The 16228-nt window shown below is 38.6% G+C and overlaps 1 pseudogene; it reads left to right on the top strand.

The window, feature by feature from the left end:
* Positions 1-15389: 15389 nt before the first annotated feature.
* LOC138809091 (U6 spliceosomal RNA) lies at positions 15390-15489 on the top strand (annotated as a pseudogene).
* Positions 15490-16228: the final 739 nt, after the last annotated feature.

Genomic DNA, 16228 nt, shown 5'->3' with positions numbered 1-16228 from the left:
CTGCCTGTCAGCTCAATTTGCCTCAGGATGGCCTGCTGACACTCACCCATTCATGAATTGGGCCTTGTAGGCTGTGAGTTCAGATGCCAGCACTCCCAAACAATGAATCATGGAGTAAGAAGCTGATGGTGACATATGTTTTCCTTTTCTGTGTAAGTCTTGGGTGTCAGGTATGAAGTAGAATTTATATGCAGGCCTATATCCTATGTAATCTATTTAATCACTATTCTATATGTCATAATAGTCCATAAAATAAACAGTCAATACATGAATAACACTAAAAATAAAATGAATAACTACACTGAACGCATTATGGAGTCAAGATATATATGTAAATATAAATAATATATTTACAATGTACATGAATAGGATGTTTTCTAATGATGGGGATGGATTTCAGGCCTAAGGAACAGATTTGAATTTCTTGACTTCAAGGAGGCAAACTTCCCATTCCCACACAGTACAACAGAATTACCCAGACCATGAGTTCCAATCTCAGTCCTGGCAGAAAAAATGGCACCTTTCTACAATGTGACATCCAATTCTTAAGTATTTCATTATGCCTCCATTTAATGAATGTGATTGTTTAAATGCTTAATAAAGTATTAACTAAAATCGATCAGTGTCCTATATATAATTGTGTATTATTTTATCCTAGAATCATTCAAGAACTGCCCATTCAATCATGACATACATCACATTCCATTGGTAATCCTATGAAAAGGAATGAGTTTCTTTGGATATTCTGCCATTTGGAGGTGGCAGGATCAGGATTCAAACTGTGGGCTCCAGCTCCCACCATTTAATCCTGAGGATAGGAAACTCAGTGGTCTGTCCTAGAACATCAGCAAGACCAATGATTAGGCAGGCACCAGTGGCTCTCAGCAGTCCTTCTTGATACTTACAAGGCTGTGATAGGAGGATCATGGTCAAAGTCATCCTACGAAGGAAAGTCCTTGAGACCCCTGTCCAACTTGTGCTAACAAAGCCAGAAGTAGAGCTTTGTGGCTCCAGTGGTAGAGGGCTAGCCTGGAGCAAAAACAGCTAATGGACTATGCCCAGATCCTGAGTTCAATGTCCAGGACTGACAACAAACTAACATACACAACAATTGGTGCAGCCATCCAGCTAAAGCAGGTCACCCTATTGTCCCCAACTGGATTGGACAGAGTTTCCTGGGAAAGAGGCTGCTGCCATCTTGACTCGGCCCATTCTGCCTGCATCACAGGATTCCGGCCACACCCCCATTCTTTCATGGTTCTTTCTGACCAATGGGATACAAGAATGGCAGTCGCACCTACATTCCATGCTGCCAAGAAGCACCAGGATTCCCTGTTTGTTGACACCACTACCAGCAGTTGAGGAAGATAGATGTGGCTGAGTGGTGAGAAAGAGACTCGAGGCCTAGGAGGAGAAGCCTTGCTCAGTCCAAACAAGTGCCAGCCTGTGCCCCGGCTCCCTGCCCTCCTTCACTGTGGAGCAGAGTTTCAAACTTGGTGCAGCTGGCTCACACCCACAATGACTCTTGGGGTCCTCAGGCAATGTTGCAATGGTGCACCTCTGGCCAGCTTGAGTCCCTGACCTGGACCTGGCCCTCCTGTCCTCGACTCCAGGCCTGAGTGTCCGACATGCCTCTGCCATCATTGCTCGCCCCACATGGAGCAGCCGCCAACAGCTTCTTCCAACAGCACACATGAGTGGCTGCCACAAAGGCCCAAACCCCGGGACCAGATTTCTCCCTGCACACCAGGACCGGAGCCTCCCTTGTGCCCCACAGTCCAGCCAGGGCTCTGCCACAAGTGTGTCCCAGGGATGGGGGTGGGTGTTGACCCGTGGATTCCATCCCCATCCCTAGCAGCCAGTGTCCCAGGAAATGGGGAGATAAAGGGTTGGGTCAGGAGTGGGCGCCACAGAGCCCCTGGCCTGAAGCAGTGGGAGCCACACAGCAGCACATATGCACCCTTCTTCTCCCTGGTGGGAACGTGGTGGCTTTAGTCAGAGATGGGAAGCAGCATGTCCACACCTGCCTTCTGGGATCATTTCCTTTTTTTCTGGGATTAGGTTATGTTGGATGCAGAAGATAGGCCCTCTTGCTGTGTGAGCCCTTGTCTTCTGTGCTCAGTCACTCTTTTACTTGAAGAGGGTCCCAGAAAAGGTGCTGGGGGTCAGAGCAGAAGGTGACTATCTGGGAAAACACCTCCCCCTCCACACACATACACATGGGCTGTCCCCTCCTCCCCCCAGCTGTCAACAGTTCTCACAGGGTGATCAAATTTCCAAGCTCTGCCACCTTCTGCTGGTGCTCCGGGTCCATCTGGTCTCCAAAAACTCTGGAGAGGCACTGATCTGAGTTTGTGTGTGTGTGTGTGTGTGTGTGTGTGTGTGTGTGTGTGTGTGTGTGTGTGCGTGTGTGTGTGTGTGTGTGTGTGTGTGTGTGTGTGAAAGAGAGAGAGATACAGAGAGAGGCACAGAAAGAGAGACAAAGAGAGAAAGGGAGAGAAAGAGAAAGATCATCTTTCTCCTTGTACAGTCTGACTGTGCTCAGATGAGTGATCAGTTGGCATATTGCAGGTGCTGCATGGACAAATCTCCTGTCACTAGTCTGTACGTGTGTTTGTGTGTGTGTATGTGTAGAAGTGGGATGTAACAAGGAGATGAATGCTTTGGTACCGGCTATCATTAGGGAGTGCATGGGCTTCGCAGCTGAGGTCTGGGGACTTGGAAGGGTGAGATGCTTCTAGGGGACTCAGCACTGTTAAAATACAAGAACAAGGGATCTTTGTGCCCAGGAGCTGTGTACTCCCTTGGGTCTGATTGGTGGCAGTGGGAGCTTGGGAGGATCTGGGAGTACAGCCTGCAAGGGGTGGCTTCCCAGGGGCAAAGAGCATGGCCAGCACTTAGTAAGGATGTGAGCCCTGCTAGTACGGAGCACAAAAGCATAGGTCAGACTCTGGGTCTTCTCATCATGACCTCTGATGGGCGAGGTGAACACTATTTTAAATCTTGAGCTGTAATCTTCAGATATCATCCTCCTGAGTAATAGGATTGTAGGCATGAGCCTCTGGCACTGGGCCTCTGGTTCTTTTTGGTATGTTAGGGTTTGACCTCAAGGCCTTTGGCTTGCCAGTCAGGTCGTCTACCATGCGAACCAAGCTTTTCTGTCTTGGGCATTTCTGGGATGGAGACTTAATATATGGTCAGGCGGGGCTGGATCTTGGTCCTCCTATCTGTGACAGGCATGTGCCACCAGGGCTGGTCCTCTGTAGTTGGGATTGTAGACATGCATCATCATGCTCATTCATTGGTTAAGATGGATTGCACCAAACTCAGTCCATGGCAGCCAATTATTGACCACAGGTAAAGCTCTGGGTTGGGCCTTGACCCTTGGCCCTCAATCTCCTCATGGAACTGTTGTGAGGAAACAAGGGATTAATACATAAGGATCTCTGGAGCAGGGCCAGGCACAGAGCCAGCAGCAGTCAGATATGATTCTCATCAATTCTATGAGCATATAACAGGAAGATACCCAGAAAGGGCTCAGAAGGTGTGTGTTACTAATGATGTGACAGGTATGGGATTATGAAACAAAACATGGCTCTCTTTCATTATTACCCTATCCCCATGAGGAAGGGGATCCTTCACTTTGTTCAGTTTTGCATTTGGGGAAATTGAGTCATGGAGATGCCGGGTGACATACTCATGACTCCCAGCTGACAGGAAGCTTCACCTGACTTCTCTGCCATGCTCCCTAGGACAATGGGTCCTATTCAGTCCACATCTCATGCTGGGAAGTCCATTGCTTGTCAGTTGTGGGGCTTGAAATCTGGGCCTGGGTAGTGTCCTCCAGCTCCTCAGCTCAAGGCTAGCTCTCTACCACTTGAGTCACAGTGTCACTTCCAGTTTTCTGGTGGTTCTTTGGTGATAAGAGTCTCACAGACAGTCCTTCCTGGGTTGGCTATGAACCATGATCCTCATATCTCAGCCTCCTGTGTAGTTGGGTTTATTGGCATGAGTCAATTCTGACCTTATCTCTCTGTCTCTCACTGTCTCTGTCTGTCTGTCTGTCTGTCTGTCTGTCTGTCTGTCTCTCTCTCTCTCTCTCTCTCTCTCTCACACACACACAGAGGAATTGATTATGAATGGGTGCTAGAGGAGGTGGTCCAGCATCCCCATGTTGCTGGAACCATGGTGGCCCTCTCATTTTGGAGGTGAGCTGTGGGTCAAGAGCTGTCTCGCTCAGTCTCTTGTACCAGCTCTATGAGGTAAGCCCTTCTGTGGCTGGCTAGACCCTGATGGTTACTCATTGTACATCTAGCCTTACTGGACTTAGTATTGTGTTCTACATCCTTTTCTAGCTAAAGTTTCTGGCCAAAATTATGATACATAGTTAGGAATGAAAATGTAATGCCATCTTAAGAACGTCATTTAGGGCTCTGGCAATGTGGCTTCATGGTACGGTGATTGCCTAGCATATATGAAACCCTGGGTTCAATTCCTCAGTACACATAAACAGAAAAAGAAACACTGGAAGTGGTGTTATGCCTCAAGTGGTCGAATGTTAGCCTTGAGCAAAAAAAAAAAAAAAACAGCTGAGGAATAATTCCCTAGCCTTGATTTTAAGCCCCAGGCCTGGCAAAAGTACAAAAACAACAACAACAAGAACAACAAACATTCAGTTAGTAAATGCAAAATAAAGAACCCATACTTGGAATATATAATTGCTCCTTCCATACTGATACCTGACAATAGTCCCTAATTCATGTACTTTACCTATATTAGGATACTGTTTTGAAAAAAGAGTTTTGTTCATTAGGTCACGGCAATTAATGTCAGGAATGTGCTTAGATGTCAAGTGAAGATTAATTCTGGAAATTCAAAGTTTCCAGGCTTTTGAATGGTCACTGCTAATCAGAATGAGAAGGGTAGTCTAAGTGAGATTTGGAAAACTTTTTTGCCAGTCATGGCACCAAAAAGGCAGAGGCTAATTAACAGTTGTGACAGAACAGAAGGAATAATTCCAGATGGAAAGAATAAATGATAGTAACTAAGGTATAGCAGAAACTGTTCTAGGGAACCATTTTTAGTTATTGAAAAACTAGTTATCAACTAGGCTTATTCCTCATTGCCTTTAGCATTCTAAATCTCTTAGGCTAGTTCTCAATCTCTGTGTGATAAATGTATCTCTTTCTATGCTCTTTCATACCTGACCTCCTTTGCTTTCTAAAAAATCTCTTTCTCTATTTTTTGAACATTTCCTGATGCTAAATACACCTACACAGATGGAAGGGGATGCTAATGCAAGGGTCCCATAACTCATGAGTCATTAATGTAACAACATGGAAAAGGAGGACATATTTATTGCTACCTCAATTTTTCTGAAAAGCTGCAATGTCCCATCATTTGATTCAGATTTCCATTCTTTGTCTACTTAATGTCATTAACTGAACTAAATGTGAATATGAGCCGGGTGCTGGTGGCTCATGCCTGTAATGCTACCTACTCAGGAGGTTGAGACCAGAGGATTGTGGTTCAAAGCCAACCTGGGCAGCAAAGTCCACGAGACCATTATCTTCAATTAACCACAAGAAACCCGTAAGTGGTGCTATAGCTAAAGTAGTAGAGCGCTCAACTTGAGCTGAAGAGCTGAGGAACAGCACCCATGATCAGAGTTCAAGCCCCACAACCAACAAAAAAGTGCAAATATGACATTAAGTTTCCCCAAAAAGAATGATGAAGTCAATAGTAATCTTCCCAAGCAGAGAAAATAATTCAAAAATGATTCAGTGCACCTACTTTTGCTGACTAATTTAAGTTATGGCTTCTTTGCTGGATGTATTCTCTTCTTAGAAAAATTGTCAAATATTAGCTACATAATAAACATCTAATATTTCTTGGTTAAAAATAGAAGTCCACACTGTTGATGTCACTTGGCTTTCTTACTATCTTAGTTCAAAGCCAACCCAGGCAGGAGAGTCTGACAAGCTCTTCTCTGTAATTAAACACCAAAAGAGCCAGAAGTGGAATTTGGGTCAAGCAGTAGATTAGTAGCTTTGGGGACAGGTGGGTAGGAAACAACTGTACAAGGACAGGGTCCAGCTCTGAGTTCAACCCCCATTAACCATCAAAAAATACACAAACAAGCAAACAAAACAAACCCCAGGTATTTCTTTGGGACCCTCCTTAAAGGAGTACTGGTCTGAGAAGAAGCTGATTTTTCTGATCATACTCACTGAATCCTGCTTTTTTGAAATCCTTTTTGCTATGGAGAACTCAGTACCATAATAAAGGAATTAATAACTTACTCCTGCAACAAGAGAATCATCTCAGGAGTGAAACATCCATCCATAAGACACTTTAAAACCTCCATATCTTTGTTTGTTTGCAGTAGAACAATTTTAAAACAATGTTATTTCCTTTTTATCTATGCTGGCCTTTAAATGTTTCCTTTTGTAATACTCTCAACTAGAAGTTTACAGACAAGTTTTATATGAGTAAAGAACACACTCACAAAAGTCAAGAACAGTGGCTGGGAAGGTGGCTCAGTGGTAGAGCGCTTGCCTTGCATGCATGAGTACCTGGGTTTGATTCTTCAGTACCACATAAGCAGAAAAAAAAAGCTGGAAGTGGCACTATGGCTCAAGTAGTAGAGTGCTAGCTTTGAGCGGAAGAGCTGAGGGACTGCGCCCAGGCCAAGAGTTCAGGCCCCATGACTGGACTCACTCTCCCAAAAAAGTCAGGGACAGAGATTCCTTCACGCCTTGGATTGTTTTCTTGTACAGTAAAAAGGAAAGCAAAATTTAACTTGAGCTTTGTCATTCCTCTATGTTCAATTCCTCTCCTGGGAGCAGTTGCCACATCCAGTAACAGTTACTTCCATTTACAGTGACAATCTATGATGCTGCTCCATATAAAATGAATGTTTTCTGATTTCATTGAAATAGCACAAGGACACCATTGGACATGGGGTAACACGTGTTTCAGTGTCAACTTAGTACAAGAAAAATATGAAATTTAAATTGCTTATAAATGCATTATCCATTAGTACATAGAGTTCAAAGTTCTTAATGCTCTGTAAATTAAGGTGAATTTTAAATCGGAAGAAGTTTCTTGTATCATTTTTTTGTGAGTGTATGTGCTGTGCATTAATTTCCCAACTATACATGAGTTAACAGTAAAAGAAATAATAGCAATAATAGAAGAAAGAGAAGTTAAGTGTTTAATTATAAGGTTTCAATACAATACATAAAACTCTAAAAATAAGACAACATTGAAACAATAAAGCCACGTCCTGTATGTAGATTCATGGAAGCGATATAGAGAAAGCATTACTCATAATTGGAGCATGAAGCATGAGGCCACTCCCTTTCTAAATCATGCATGCTAATCACGTAAGTTTGTAAGAAGTAGAATGAAAGGATGATTCTGTTTCCAGTGCAAGTGAGATATGAGTGAGTATGGACTTAAGTGGAAAAAAAGATTCCATCTAAAGAGAACGGGCATTATACTAGCAATGAAGTTGGTGGCTAAGATCACATTCCTTTTCTTATCTTCTTTTTTGCTGTTTTACATAGGACTTGACCTCTGGGACTGGGCGCTGTCCCTCTTCTATTCAGCTCAAGGCTAGTGCTCTACCACTTGAGCCACAGTGCCACTTCTACTTTTCAGGTAGTTATTGGAGATAAAAAGTGTCTAAGACTTTCCTACCTCGTCTGGCTTTTAACCCCAATCTTCCGATCTCACCACTACTCAGCTTACGATTACATTTCTAACAGTGTACACACAGGATATTTAATGTATATGTTCATCAAACTTTATATGAATTCTTGAGGCAAAAATCTGGGCTACAGGTTGGACTTTACACTCACAAAAATGTTTGTAGTTTAAAAGTTGATACTCCTGAAAAAATAAAACCTAAAAATATAAAGGAGTCGGGGAAGTTCAGTTTGCATCCAGCCTGGACAGAACAGGCTTTGAGACATTATGTATAATTAATCAGCCAAAAGCTGGAATACCAGTCATGAGCAAGATTGCTGAATAAGAGCTTCAGGCTTTTGCATACATACATACAAACATACACATACACACAGAGGCACTTATATATGCACATACATATACACAAATGAAACAATTCTCAGAATATGTCGAAAAGTTAGAAAACAATAGAAAATACTTCCTGAGTAAGACTAGTATCAAGTGATAATTTTTAATACTAAAAAGCCCTCAAGTGAACTTTCTTCAAAAAAGTTGAGAATATTACATAGGTAGAAACCAGAGATAGTAAGAGAGTGAAGTCATCATTATTAAAGGACTGGATCAGAGGAATTAATCAGGGACCCCTGCAGGTGCTACTGAACATTTTCATATCCTGTGTCAAATTTTAGAATGTCTTTGAAAATTGTACATAAACAGTCTGAGCAGTCAGTCTAGTGGATAAGATCATAGGAGAAATCAGAATTGCTAGTCTGTTTCTACATTAAATAAACCAACAAACTATGGCAGCGCAATGTGATACAAGCTTGGAATTCTAGCATTCAGACTAAAACAGGAGATTAGAGAGTAGAATTACATAGCGATACCGTTCCTGGACCAGGTAGCATAATTTTGTCTCAATGAAACAAACCAAACAACAAGAAAGGAATACATAGTTGTAAGTTTGGGCTAATTTTGTCACTATGTTTTCAGAAGTCAGGTTTCCTATTGAAATGCAACTCATATATAATTCTCAGTTGTGTTTTAAGTGCTCTTTTTATTACAGAACGTTCCTAGATGCTAAATGGCTCATGATTCCCATCCAAAAAATTTCAAATGTAAGTAAGCATCATTGTGTTGGATTCCAAAGAAATGATGAAGGATTACAAATGGTTAAGCCTGAAGAAATTTCAAAGTACTTGTAATGTAAGACTTTGTAGACCTTGCTAAATTAGAATTGTGATTTAAAATAAATATTTTCATTTTGTTTGTAATTTCATATTCTATAGGATACTACAAAACTCTTTTTAAGTAGAAGGTTTAATTGACAAATTCACAAATGATTCTGGCATTCTATTTACCTCGAATATACTTTCAAGAGAGTTATAATTAGAACTTAGTTAATAATTTCAACAGTTCATGTATAACATGATTATGTGAATAATCTAGACAGAGTAGCGAACAAATAAATGACATTAATTTATAATCTTGGAAAATGAGCAATTGTTTCAGGGTTTGGTACACTATGGTATGAAGAGAGTAATTGTGTTACATCTTTCTTCTACCTATATGTAATGCAGGAAGCCATTTCCATAATTACATTCCAGTTTACAAATTGAGAAAAATGCTAGGTTTGGGATTTGTTTTCATTTTTGTTTTTGTTGTATTGGCTTGTCATAGAGCTTGAACTCTGGACCTGGACACGTTCTCTGAGACTGTTTATGCCGTACCACTTCAACTTCAGTGGCACTTGTGTCTGGCTTTTTCTGAAAAATTTATTGCAGATAATTATCTAAGAAACCTTCCTACCTGGGTGGGTTTTGAACCATAATTTTCTGATCTTTGCATCCTGAATATCTATGAGAGTTAAAAAGTATAAATATAATTAATGATTGCAAGTGTTCTGATCTCAAGAATACCAATGGGGGGAAAATGATGCAGCTCAGTTTATTGTGGTGTTCTTTGCAGAACAAGGAGGGAATCACATTAGTAGAAGTGTAGTATTTTTTCACAATAGAGATAAGCTATTCATTATGTGAATTAAGGAATTTTAAGGTTCCCCTTACAAGTTGGAAATTGTTGGGCTAGGATGACTTTATGGCATAAATCTTAGAAATGATGATCATAGAAATAATAGCTTACTCTGATAAAAATATTGCTTACTCTTGAAGAATTAGTACAGATGCTTCAGAGTTTTATTCTCTACCAGAATGTGGCTATTTTTCTTTTTACCTCTCAATCTGTTAATGCCCATTGGAAATTGTATCTATTGCAGAATTTCATAAGATGCAAAGAGGTACTGTTTTGAATCTCTCAGATATGGAATGTTGAGAATTTTAAAATGAGTAGTTTTTTACCATAGGAGTTTTGAAGAACCCATATATTCTGTCCTCTTAACAACTTATTTATTTATAAAAGTTATGGGTTTCCTTAAAATTAAACTGTTTTCAGTTTTAGTATGAAAAAGTACTAAATTTACTCTTTTTTCAAAATATTGGCAAGTATATTGTGAAAATATTGTATAGTTGGATAACATTCAAGTTGAAGACTCTCTGATAGAAAAAGAGTAATTAATTCAAATTAGATGCCAAATAGTATTGTTTTTTAAAAGTTAATACATAAACAATAATATTTACTGTACCAATACAGTGAAATTATATTTTACACAGCTTAATATTTAATTTTATTATCAAAGTGATGTACAGTAGGGTTACAGTAATTGTAAGTAGTGAATACATAACTTTTCAAACTTGTTACACTTCCTTCATTTTTCTCACAGTTTTCCTTCACCCCTTCACCCTTCACAAGTTGTAATGTACATTTCCAACATATTGTCCTGTGAGTATTGCTATTGCATTGGTTTGCCCTTTGTCCTTTGTTCCTGTTCCCTTCTCTAATTAAGGTAAACGAATACACAATACACAGGGTAACAAAATCAAATACAGCAGGGATAAACCATAGGGAAAAAAACACATTGCTGTTCCTCTTCCCTTCTCTAATTAAGGAAATTAATACACAATACACAGGGTAACAAAATCAAATACAGCAGGGATAAACCATAGGGAAAAAAACACATTGCTGTTCCTCTTCCCTTCTCTAATTAAGGAAATTAATACACAATACACAGGGTAACAAAATCAAATACAGCAGGGATAAACCATAGGGAAAAAACCCATAGAAAATAGAAATCACATAGGATATTAAAAACAACAATTGAAAAATAAAAATCTCTTGGATTTTTATCTTGGATTTCATTTTGCTCAGCATCAACTTATATGGTCATGTATATGCATAACAAAGTCACTGGAAAATAATAGTTGCATGGACACTATATCATGAAAACAAGATGTTAAATTTTTGATATTAAAGATGTAATTATGATTGGTGAATTCGTGGTTCTGATAAAGGAATTTCAAAAGAGTCTAAATTTTAATTGTTCAAAATTTTAAACAACATAGCCTATTAAGAAAAATTAAAATTTCCTGGGAAAATAGGCTTTCATGCAAAGAAGTCCATGGAGACTTAGTAAAGAGGAAGCAATGTGGGAGAAGATAGATCTCTTTCACACTAAACAAACAAACCTCAGAAACCTTACTGTAAATCCTGTAGGTTCCCTTTAGAATTGTCTTTACCCTGGAAATATACTCTCACTGTGTGAAACAAGGTTGTAGTGGAATTTAAATACAAAATTCTTTAAAACATAAGATATCAAAATTTGTGAATTAACCTTCAATTATCAAACAGTAATTCTCTGAAAATGAAAATTTCAGTCAAAATAATTAGGGAGAAAGTGCCCTCCACAATGAAAGAATGTATTGGGTTACACTTTTCTCTTCATAACACTTTCCACAATGTCTTTTCATGTGAAGCAGTGAAACACAGAAAAAAATCTGATTAGATACTTCAAACCAATGATTTCACATTTCTAAGTGGCTCATAAAATATAATATCCTTATTAACATGAGATACTGAAGACAAATTACATAAGCCAAAAAGTTTTGGGAATAGAAAAGAATTGAAAATAGAAAAGGTTAGAAAATTGTTCTTATAAGCCCTAGCTAAGCATGTTGGCTTCAGCAGTGGAGGGAGGCCCAAACTTTTTGATATAGATGGTCTTAATATTTTTGCTCCCTAAAGTGACAGAGCTTATTTGGCTCACTACACTGCGGAACTGATTGAATGAAAACATGAAAATAAATTCCACATCCAAATGAGGCAACTTAAGAGAGTTTTAAGAGAAACCGTGAAGATGTAGCAGTGACTGAGGCTGTGTAGTCCTTAAGCTTCACTAGACGTAAAGCCAAGGAGCCGTGTTAAATTGGAAATCAAGCAAGAGCTAAGAGGAGCACATAAAAGTAGGACATAGAAGCATTGTCCTTTTGTAACAGACACTATCTTTCAAGGTATGGGTAATTTCACTCTATTCTCCTTCATACATCTTGTAGAGCAAATGCAAGCCCAAGAGAAAAATAATCTATTGAAATAATTTTGCAAGGAATAACTTCAGTGTTCCTGATATGGTATCTAAGGAGAGTCTTAAGAGAGAAGATAAAAGCGGTGTAGTTTTTAATTCGTCTAATCATCTTGCTAGCAAAATATATCTTAGAGGTTAGAATTGATTAAACCAAAAAGTGATGGAGTACTTATTTTTCTGGGCACTTTAGACACAAGAAGACATTCAAGGTAATAGAAAAAAGGAAAATGTATAGCCAAATATTTGGGATCACGATTCTTCGACTTGTTTTCTGGAGAGAAAGCTTTACATTAGATTTTTCCTCATTAACATAGATGTTGTTTCATGGCAATAAAATGCAAGAGGGAAGTTTAATGGACTCGCTTGCCCAATTCAACAGCATGAAAAAAAAAATGGCAAATAATATTTAGTGAATTATTTGACTAATTACTTTGCCAGAGCAAAGAAGAAAAAATATACTTCAAAATCGACTTAAAAGTAAGAAGAAACAGTAGTGAAGAGAGAGGAAAGAAAACATAGAGGATTGTTTTCTCTCCAGTGGAGCAATGGGTTCTTCATCTTGTTTCATCCATTCTACCTTCTCAAGCTATCAAGTGTGGCTGAGGGCTGGAGTATACAGTTCATCCAAAGAAAATTAGCAGAAGAAAGATAATATTTGCAGCTGATGTAGGTGATTTATAACCTTAGACAATCTATTTATACCTGTTCAAAATTCTCCCTTACCCCAAACTGCCCTCTTTGAAAAGCTTTATTTGCTTTTCCAAGACTGCTGTTCATTACCTCCTTAAAATTTTGAGAGGTCATATTCATACTCTCTAGAGATTGCTCTTTGTTTGTGATTTTTGTGTGTTTTTGATTTTTTGTTGTGTTTATTAACTGAATGTCATAAGGTTGTGCAAGTGTGTTACAATTAAATATATCCATCTAATTATCCAATACTCCTGGATCACAGTCACTCCTTCTATCATTCTCAACTAATCCCTTCTCCAAGATTTATTTCCGATTTATAACTTCCTTTATCACATGTGTACATTGAGTATTCTAGCTGTACTTACCCTTTGTTCAATTTTTCATCTTTACTATTATTCCTCTCTGGTTTCAACTTCCTCTCTGATAGTCATTCTGTTAAAATGTCTGATAATACTTTGAAAGGTTTATATGCATTCCAAGGAGTTTCAATCCTGCATATACTTGAACTGATGTCAGCTTATATTTCCATATTTCACTCATCTGCAGTAACAATTTGCAAGAATGGAGATGCGAAGCACCTAGACATAATTGTATTCTCATCTATTTGGAAGATTGATCTTTAGTCAAAAAGAAAGTTTAAAAATGGCTTAGAATGTATTCCTAATTATCAATTTTTATAAATGGCTTTGTACAATGGTGTGTGATTATTTTATTTTACCTGGGATAATATTTTCTACTACTTGTAGGTTTTGGAAAAAGAAGAAAAATAAGATTTACTATTATAGAGGAATATGATAGAAATAGAAGACAGATTTTATGTTTGTCACATCTCTGAGGAATACTCATATTCAAGACTTAAAGTCATATTTCTCACTATGTTAGACAGAGAAAACATAAAACAATATATGATAAGGCAACTATTTATGACTATTGTCATTATTTGTGGAGCACATGGGCAGCCAAGATGGCTCTGAGAGGGAGTTGAGTGGGCAGAGCCCGATTTGCTTTACGTTCATTGCATAACCAGCCCGTGGAAGTTTAGGTGCATGATAGGGTGTGACCTTTACAGTGATTGGTTCCCCTTCCTCCTCTCCCATGTCATGTGCTCTTTTTTGCTTTAAAAAGAGCTTGCTCTGTGTTAATAAACGAGTTTACTGCTTGACTTGACTCCCTGCTGTGTCTTATTTTCTCCCGGGCTAAGGGAGGCTGTGGAACTGGCTACTGGCCGCACTTACCTTTCCTTGGACCCCGTCTGTCTTTCGTGGGATGGACAAAGACCCAACAACTATTGTGTTGAAATTTACTTCATTAGCTAACCTTTGGGTTTGAAATATGGGAGGCTGATCTATTGAACACATTTTTTGAAGGCACCTACTGAACAACACAAATGGTGGGTGGTACTATTTCTACACTTTAATGAATGGTTGAACCTGTTTGTCATTGGTGCTGGGTAAATAAATCAACTCTATTGTAACTTGCTCCCTACACTTGAAAAACTTCTAATGTCACTAAGTATCAACGAGTTGTCAAAAGTTATTTTGGTAAATATGATTTTAAAACGTTTATTTGAAAATAAATACACTTTCAGGAGATTAAATGTAGGTTATCATTGGATTGAGAGTGAAAACATTTTTACATCACAGAACCAAGTTTAACTGAAGTACCAATGTTTTGAAGCACTAAGGATCTTCTCACTTAATGTTTTTCTAAATTACATTTGACCTCTAAGTCAAGTTTTCCAAAAATTTGTAGAGCAATTATGGATCTTTTTTGGACCACTTATGCTGGATTGATATATTTCATTACTCATTAGAGGAGGGGTATTAAAAATAATCTTATGACATTTTGTGATCTTGTTCACTCATATGGATTGGTCATCTGTAAACTGAAAGTATGAATTACAGCACTGTCTCTTAGATTTTGTGATCTCCTCCTTCATTTTAAGTTGCCTTGTATTTCACAATTGCTTACTGATAATTCCTGCATCGCAAGGAATTGGGGACCTGAAATACAGGAAACGAGAAATTGATACGGGTCTTCAATTAGTTTCTGTTGGCATGTTGCATGGGCCCAGGTGAGAAGTATTGCCCATGTTATCAGATGATGCAGATAACTGGGTCCTGGGATCCTAGGATCTCATTTGGGAAAAGTAAGACCTCATTTGGGAAAATTTCAACTGCAGAAGTTTAGAAGTAGCTCTTAAGCAAGGCTTACTTTGAATCCAATAGATCCACAGAGCTAACTCATTTGGATAAATTACTACTTGAAACAGCCATCACCTTTGCACCTAGCTATAAATACTTGAAAGTACAATCAAATCCCAAATGGAAAATATTTAAAATAGTAATTGAAAAAAAATTGCAAATGTGAGCAATGGACTGAACAATATAATTTTTCCACTATTCACAGAATTTCAGGGAAATAAGATCAATAGCACTGTTAGAAACAATAACATTTCCTTGTAACAAATAGGCACCCAAGGATATAAGCCTGTATAAAGATTGCAACATTAACTATTTAATTTAGAGAATACTACATGTTTCATTAGCATGTATACCCAAATTACAACAATACAGAGATTAACATGGCACTTCCACAAGGATGATATGAAAATTTGTGAAGTATTCCAAATTTTTCATTCTTCAGATGCAAGAAATGAAAAACATTAAAAATTGATTACAAAATTACAAGTGTAAAAATACACGTAATTCATATAATTAAAAGTTAGTTTGACATCAGTGTATTAAATCTTCACCTTAGAAAGGCCTTTATATGGGGCTGGGAAGGTGGCTCAGTGGTAGCGTGCTTGCCTTGCATGCCTGAGGCCCTGAGTTCGATTCCTCAGCACCACATAAGCAAAAAGAAAAAAGCCGGAATTGACACTGTGGCTCAAGTGGTAGAGCACTAGCCTTGAGCTTAAGAGCTGAGGGACAGCGCCCAAGCCCAGAGTTCAGGCCCACAACCGGACCCCCCCAACAGAAAAGAAAGGCCTTTACATAGCATAACCTTTATAAAACTTTGAAATTAGACAACATTTTCGTTCTATCCCAAAGAAATATAATACTATAAGGACCTAGGATACAAAGGAATCTTAAACTATTTCTTTTTTTTTTTTTTAATTGTATTTTATTTTATTTGAGAACATACTGTACAGAGGGGCTACAATTACATGGGCAGGATAATGCATACATTTCTTACCAAGCATTGCAGCCTCCTCCTTTGTTTACCCTTCACTTCCCTTCCCTGCCTCCCCCCTCCCCCCACCCAATTTTACCCCCCTCCCCCCACCCAATTATACCCCCCTCTCCCCCCCACACCGAAATTGTAAAGCTGGTTTTGACATGACATTTTGTACTTCTCATTGTTGCAACAGGT

Source organism: Dipodomys merriami, unplaced genomic scaffold (assembly GCF_024711535.1).
Source record: "Dipodomys merriami isolate MVZ:Mamm:240054 unplaced genomic scaffold, mDipMer1.0.p SCAF_483, whole genome shotgun sequence".
Lineage (NCBI taxonomy): Eukaryota > Metazoa > Chordata > Mammalia > Rodentia > Heteromyidae > Dipodomys > Dipodomys merriami.
The sequence above is the reverse complement of the archived record's forward strand: the minus strand, read 5'-3'. Positions and strand labels throughout refer to the sequence as shown.